The sequence below is a fragment of the Nyctereutes procyonoides genome, unplaced genomic scaffold (assembly GCF_905146905.1).
Source record: "Nyctereutes procyonoides isolate TBG_1078 unplaced genomic scaffold, NYPRO_anot_genome, whole genome shotgun sequence".
Taxonomy (NCBI): domain Eukaryota; kingdom Metazoa; phylum Chordata; class Mammalia; order Carnivora; family Canidae; genus Nyctereutes; species Nyctereutes procyonoides.
In genome coordinates this window covers 2,311,959-2,320,085 of record NW_026575157.1, presented here as the reverse complement: position 1 = coordinate 2,320,085, position 8,127 = coordinate 2,311,959, and the positions used below count along the sequence as shown (strand labels likewise).

At 37.2% G+C, this 8,127-nt stretch overlaps 1 long non-coding RNA gene across 4 annotated transcripts in view; it reads right to left on the bottom strand.

The window, feature by feature from the left end:
* Positions 1 to 3,985: 3,985 nt before the first annotated feature.
* The window catches only part of LOC129502312 (uncharacterized), a 208,898-nt gene continuing 204,756 nt past the window's right edge, over positions 3,986 to 8,127 (bottom strand). For 3 of the 4 annotated variants that reach the window (XR_008662932.1, XR_008662934.1, XR_008662935.1), the window contains one exon: positions 3,986 to 6,526. This is a non-coding gene — a long non-coding RNA (uncharacterized LOC129502312). The remainder of the gene's footprint in view (positions 6,527 to 8,127) is intronic. The other variant, XR_008662933.1, reaches the window with a different exon arrangement.

Sequence of the window (8,127 nt, the reverse complement as noted above, 5' to 3'; positions counted from 1 at the left end):
AATACACTGAGACAAAGTGAGGAGATATATGTCAACAGTATCAGGAATGTAAAAGGAGACATCGTTTTAACTTCTATTGACCTTGAAAGGACAATAAGTAAATACAATGACTGGCATTAAGCCCAGGCATTTAAAAAATAGATAAAATGAAAAATTCCTTAAACGCTACAAATTACCCAAATGACTCAAAAAGAAGTAGAAACAGAAAATCTGAATAGCCATACATTCATTAAAGGGATCGGAATTGGAGGCACCCGAGTGGCTCAGTTGCCTAAGCATCTGCCTTCAGCTCAGGTCACCTCCCAGGGCCCTGGGATTGAGCCCCATGTCTGGCTCCCTGCTTAGCGGGGACCCTGCTTCTTTCTCTCCCTCTGCTGTTCCTCTGCTTGTGCTCTCTTGTTCTCTCTGTCAAATAAATGAATACGTCCTTATAAAAAGAAAAAAGAAACTGGAATTTAATTTAAAATGATCCCACAAAGAAATCTCCAGACTCAGATGGCTTCACTGGTGAATTCTGTCACAGACTTAAGAAAAAATAACTCCAATCTTATGCAAAATCTTCTAGCAAATTATAATTCATCAAATTAACAGCATAAAGGTGAGAACCATTAGATCATCTCACTAGATTCAGAAAAAGCATTTTACAAAATTCAATACCTGTTTATATCAGGACACTAGTAATAGAAGGGAACATTCTCTCTCTCTCTCTCTTTTTAAGATTTTATTTGTTTATTCATGAGAGACACAGAGAGAGAGGCTAAGACAGAGGGAGAAGCAGGCTCCCTGCCGGGAGCCCCAAATGGGCCTCGATCCCGGGGCCTCCAGGATAGCGACCTGGGCCGAAGGCAGGCGCTCAACCACTGAGCCACCCAGGCATCCGGAGGGAACATTCTCAATCTAAAAAAGGTATCTATATAAACTTGACAGCTGATAGACATCACGATGAAGGGTGAAAAATTGCTTTTCCCGTAACATTAGGAACAAGGAAAAGCTCTCCACACTCAACATTCTTAACTAACATTGTTGTGAACTGTAATAAAACACAACCAAGAAGGCAGCCCGGGTGGCTCCCGGTTTAGCGCCGCCTTCAGCCCAGGTGTGATGCTGGAGTCCCAGGATCGAGTCCGATGTCGGGCTCCCTGCATGGAGCCTGCTTCTCCTTCTTCCTGTGTCTCTGTCTCTCTCTCTGTGTATCTCTCGTGAATAAATAAATAAAAACTTAAAAAAACACACACAACAAAGAAATGAAGACACACAGTCTGAAAGTATGAAGTAAAACTGTTTTAGCAAATGACATGATGGTGTATGTAAGTGCTCCTAAGAAGTCTACAAAAGGCTACTAGAATTAACAAGTAATACTTACTTGTATAGTATTATAGATACTAATAAGATTGTGAAAACAAAGTAAATATAAAAATCAATTGTATTTTCATGTGCTAGCAATGAACAAAAGAGGATTATGTTTTAAGTATTTACAATTGCATCTAAAACCATGAAATACTTAGAATTAAATAAACCGTAGGGCCTGAAATGAAAACTATAAAATATTGCTGAGAAATTAAAGAAGACTATTATAGAAAGTGATAGATACCATGTTCATAGATTAGTTTACTCAATATTATAAGTTACTAGTTCTTCCTAACTTATCTATAGATTCCATACAACTCCATCCATAATCCCAGCAAGACTTATTTTTGAGAAAAATTGACAACATAATTTGAAAAGTTAGAGAGAAATGCAAAGGATCTAAAATAGCCAAACAACTTGATAAAAGAGCAAAATTGGAATACATAGATTCCAAGGTTTCCAACAAATCTATCGTAATCAAGACAATGGTATTTGTGGAAAAATACACATACAGATTAATGGAACAAAATTAATGGTTTAAAAGAAGACCATGCAAATTGGTCATTTCATTTTAGACATAATAATTTAGATGAAATAATTCGATAGGGAAAGGAAAGTTTTTTCAACAAATGGTCCTGGAAAGGTTGAAAGTATCTACAAATAAACAATTACCAACCCTTATCTCAAAATATGCAAAAAAACATTAACTTGTAATAAGTCCAAGATATGAAAAATGAAAGCTAAAATCATAAAGCTTCTGGGATAAAAATATATTTTTTATATTTTATAAAAATATTTTCATAAATACTTCAAAACATATCAGTCATAACAGTAAAAAGGGATAAAATAAACTTCAATTAAATATGAAACTACTCTTCAGTTTTTTTTTTAAGATTTTATTTATTTATGCATGAGAGACACACAGAGAGAGAGAAGCAGAGTCACAGGCAGAGGGAGAAGCAGGCTCCATGCAGGGAGCCTGACGTGGGACTCGATCCTGGGTTTCAGGATCACAACCTGGACTGAAGGCGGTGCTAAACCGCTGAGCCACCCAGTTTGCCCTCAGTAAGTTGATAAGTGAAAATGCAAACCACAAACTGAGAAAAATAATTTGCAATAAATATATCTGATATAGAAATTGTATTCAGAATATATGAAAAATTCTTACAATTCAATAATTAAAGCAACCCAAATTAAAAAAATGAGTTGCTAGAGGAGTGGTGGGTGGGGGAATGAGTGAAACAGATAAAGAAGATTAAGAACTATAAATTTCCAGTTATAAAATAAATCATGGAGATGAAAAATACAACATAAAGAATATAGTCAATAATATTATAACATTGCTATTGACTACACTTATCATGGTGAGCATTGAGTACTGTATAGAATTGTTGAATTAATATGTTGTATATCTGAAACTAATATAACACTGTATGTAAATTATTCTTCAATAATAAAGAATTTAAAAATAAAAAATTAGCAATCCATTTAAACACATTTCAAAAAAAAAAGATATACAAATAGCCTGCCTCTTAGTATATAAAAAGATGTTTAACATACCTAATATGTACTAGGGAAATGCATATTAATACCATAATGAATAAATACAATCTGAAAAAAATAAACCATAATGAGTACCATTATAATCCCACCTGAATGGCTAGAATTAAGTCAACACTTTCAAGTGTTTGGAACAACTGGAACTCTGATACATTCTTGTACCTTGTTAGGAATGTAAAATGGTAGGATCACTTTGGAAAGGTTGTGGGGCTGTTTCTTATTTTGTTAAACATACACTTTCTATATGACCCTGTAATTTCACTCAAGACAAACGAAATGTGCCCACATGAACCCTTACACTTTGAATGTTCATAGTAACTCTTGTTTTTTCCATAATTAATAGTCCAAATCTGGCATTTAGCTAAGTGTCTATCTACTGTTGAATGGTATATTCATATGCTGGTGGTAGGTAGCTTCTAGCTCCCAGTATTCCTAGCTACCAAATGTATTCACAGCTTCCTCTCCCTTCTCCTTGAGCAAATTCTTTCTGACAAATAAAGTATCTCATTGTTGAGGGAATGTCACTTCTGTGATTATATTCCTAGAGATTATAGCATCTTACTAGCAGACTCTCTTCCTTGCTGATTTTGATGAAGCATATTTCCATTTTGGGTAGAGGTGCCCACAAAGCAACAAACTGAAGGTGCCTCCGGCTGACAGCTATCTAAGCTCTGAGGCCATCAGTCTAACGCCCCAAAGGAACTGAATTTTGCCATCCATCCCAATAAGTGAGACTGGAAGTTGTTCCTTCCCAAATTAGCTTTCAGATGAGACCTCAGTGCTGGCTGACACTGCAGGCTTGTAAGCAACACTGAATCAGAAGATTATTCACATAGGCCATGCCCAGACTGCTGACCCACAGAAACTATAAGACAGTGAATGTGTTGTTTTCAGACAAATGTGTATAATAGATAACTCATATACTCACCAATAAAAAAGGAACAATCTAATGATATATACAATATATTAGTTTTCTTTTGGTACATAACAAATTACCACAAACTTGGCAGCTTCAAACAATGTCCATTTATTATCTTTTTAAATATTTTATTTATTCATTATGAGAGACACACAGAGAGAGATACAGATACAAGCAGAGGAAGAAACAGGTTGCCTGCGGGGAGCCTGATGCCGGACTCCATCCCAGGACCCCAGGATCATGCCCTGAGCTGAAGGCAGAAGCTCAACCACTGAGCCACCCAGGTGTCCCAATGTCCATCTATTATTAATTCATGGTCTGTATGTCAGAAGTCTGGGCATGACATAGCTGGGGTCTCTGCTCATCTCAACAGACTGCATTCAAGGTGCTGAACATTGCTGTGGTCTTATGACTCTGTAGCTCAGAGTCTCCGTTAAGTTCACGTGGTTGTTGACAGAATTCAGTTCTTTATGATTGTAACACTGAGGTGGCAGCTTTCTCGTTGGCTGTCAACACAGGACTGCTCTCAGCTGCTGGGGGTTGCCTGGTGCTCCCTGCTTCAGGGCTTTCTCTATAACATGGATATTTTCTCTTTAAAAGCCAACAGTTAAGTTTCTCTCATGCTTTAAATATCTCTAACTTTTTCTAAAGGCTCACCTGCTTAGGTCAGGTTCAACAGGAAAATATTCCTACTTAAATGTATTAGAGAATCTGATTACATCTGAAAAAAAATCCGCCATAATAGCATCTAGGTTAGTGTTACCTTGAATAACTGAGAGAAAGGGTGTATACCAGGAGGCAAGACTCTTGGGGACCATCTTAGAATCCTGTCTACCATGTCAGTAGTATGGATAAATTCCAGAAACAGTATGCTGAATGAAATAAGGAAGAGTTAGTTAGAGAGGATCACGCCCTGGGCCGAAGGCAGACCTCAACCGCTGAGCCACCCAGGCGTCCCCAGTTCATTGTATTTGAGCAAAGTGTTTATCCATGGGAAGTATTTGCATGTATGTTTATAACATGAGCATGTGTTTGTGTGTGTGTTGTGTGTGTGTGTGTGTGTGTGTGTGTGTGTGTATGTGCTTGATTCATTAGTTCTGGTCCCCTGAATATACCAAAGGAATGAGGAGAAATATTTATACCTTAAATGTTGGCTCAGCTGAACATCTCTACCATCTACTTTCTAGTATCTGATCCTATCCATTGAGAATGGAACCTAAAACTAAAATTGCATTTGCTAGACTCTTTTGAAGCTTGGTTTCTGAGTGAGACTATGTCTGGCCAACCAGATGTTCTCACAAAGCATTTAGAAGGTGACAGTGAGGAAAAGGTCACATGGCTCGCTCATTGTTTATTTTTAATGAGTTTTTTTTTGTGGAAAACGTTATATAGAATACAGTGCATACATTTTAAGTGTATAGTCGGATGAGTTCTGAAAAATTTATAGGCCTGTGTAACTAGTATCAATATGAAGGTACATAATAATTCCCTCATCACATAAAAGTCCCCTGTACCTTCTTCCAGCTACTCCTCCAGCCCCCAGATCAGGCAAGTATTGATCTGCTTTTTATTATCAAGGATTGCAATTATCTTTCCTAGAGATGCAAGGGGAAAAAAAGACAATGAACTGTAATATATAAAGAGAAGCATAATGTACATAATAATAGCTGCCCACAACAGATAGTTATTCATGTGAATATATAGAGCAGTTTTCATCCTCTCTTTATTGTCTAACAAGCCAAAAAATAGTAGGCCTGGTTTCCTTTTTTTTTTCCACAAGATTTTATTTATTTATTTATGAGAGACACAGAAAGGGGCAGAGAAATAGGCAGAGGAAGAAGCAGGCTTCCCGTGGGGAACCTGATGCAGGACTCGATCCCAGGACCCCAGGATCATGACTTGAGCCAATGGCAGATACTCAATCACTGAGCCACCCAGGTGTCCCATAGGCTTGGTTTCTGGTCCTGAAATTCGCCAACCAGAGAAATTACCTCTGGATAAATGCCATGACAGACATCATCACTTCTTCTCTTAAACCTGTGTTCCAGTGTTGATACTTAGGAATGGAACCTATTCTAGGAACATATGATTCTTAATGGGGGAAAAGATGGAGTTTTATACAGATCCCACAGAAATCATTAAAATAAAGTACTTTTCCCTTTCCTTTTTGGACCAGCTAACTTTATAGGGCAGGACTTTCTTCAATAATCTCTATTTGAATAATAAGGGTGGAGTGGGCAGGGCATGAATCAATTATTCTCAAGGCCAAATATTATCCTCTGGGGTTAAAAGAAGGGTGTTTTCTCTTTCAGTCACAAGCATGTGTACTTACTTATCAAAAATAAAATATACAAATTAGTGAAATATTTTCAGAACATCTGGAAAGGATTTTCAGATGATGAGCTGCAGAAGCACACCACTTAAGAACCACTGACACAATAAATTATATAAATAGGACAAAAGAGCAAGATTTAAGCAAATTGCCAATGTTCATTGATTGTGCTTCTGCACTATGTATCACACCCAGAGAGAAATAAAACTTAATTAAGGCAATATTATGTGAGGGATGTTGCTTATTTGATTTCTGTCAAACCTAGGCATACATATAGGGATGAAATTTACTTACTGATGTCCACTGAAATTACATATTTACCTCAAGACAACTTTCATGGGTTCTTTAACCTTAGGCCTCAGGAGAAACTAAAAAAGAAAGAAAATGATCAGAGACCATTTGTCATTCACAGCAATTCCCTTGCACCAGGGGCTGAGATGGAGTTGTTTCAGTAGAGTATTTTTGCCACATGCGAGTTTCATCAGACTTCACAAGTTATGTCCTGCCCTCTTCCCTGGAAGGGTGAATGTACCAGAACGGTGTTTGATTTCAAGAAAACCCAACAGCGAGTTAAACAAATAGGGGCTTATTGGTTCCATGCAACAAGTCCATGGATAGGAAGAGCGGGATTAGTACTGTGGCCCATGGTCATCAAGGATTTAAATTTCTTTTGTACTCTTATTAAAACCAATCCCAAAATGTGGCTTTAATCCTCATGATTGCAAGATGATTGCTCCTCCAGGCATCCATCTGGGAGGATGGCAAAGGGAATAAGAGAATTTTTACATTGGCCAAAATTGGGTCACATGTCTCACTTCTATCTGCACTGGAAGCTGCCAAAGCAAGATTTTTTAACTGGGCACATTTCCACTTAATTGGCAGGGCTATTAAGTCAGAAAGGATAAGTGGATATTGAATAAGCATTGAGCAGTGTCTGTTGCACAAGATCCTCTATCTTGATACAACATTCTCCAATCTAACCTTCATATTACACACACACACACACACACACACACACACACACACGTGAGCCACTTAGTTTTGCTCACTTACATTCAGCTTCTATGAATTTCCTCAGTAAATTCATTCCTTTAAAGGATAAGTGTAATTTTTTGAGGAATATAAAAATCTAAGTGTTTTTTGTCTAGGTTTCTATGTCTCTAAATCAAGCACAAGAAGTTCTGAAATTCAAATGATTGCTTAATCAGAATCAAAATAAAATGCTTTCTGAGAGTCCCAAACTTGTAGCATTTTTCCAGAGTTAATCAAAATCATACTAATTTCAATAGAATGTGTTTGAGCCAATAAACATGCATTGTGCATCAATGGTGGGCCGTGCCTTGTGTCAAAGTTACCAAGAAGAAAGAGACTATCTTCTATCAGGGAACTTACTATTTGATACAAAAGATAGGCATGTGAACACAAAAGTGTGATAGAGGAAGATAGTATAAATTAGAGGATAGCACCATGGAAGAATGTTTAACTCTTGGTGGCGGGGCGGGGGGGGGGGGGGGGGCAGATGTGCAGAGAAGACATCTCCAAAGACAACATATCCAAGCTGGGTGAATTGACAATGGGCCCAGTTTTCATGTTTGCTGGTTTTCGGTCTGATGCATTTTCCACAATGTAAAAATGGAAATAAAAAAGGAGCAATGAGAAATGTACTTTCAATAATATTTTAAAATCTATCTTGAAATAAATATACAACCCGAAGTGTTGGTCTGAAGTTTAATGAAATGTTTGCACTATTGCTTTGGCTCACCCAAAACGCGTTATGTCATCTTCACGGCTATAAGTTTCATAAACATGGAACATCTCACAATATGATTGTACCTACTGGAAAACAAAGAGCAAACTAACTAATCATCCAAGAAATTACTGTCCACAAAGTATGCTAGATATTTTCATGATTGGCTTGAGAAATACTTAAATTCTGATTTGTTTTCTGTACTAAATATTTGACAATGAA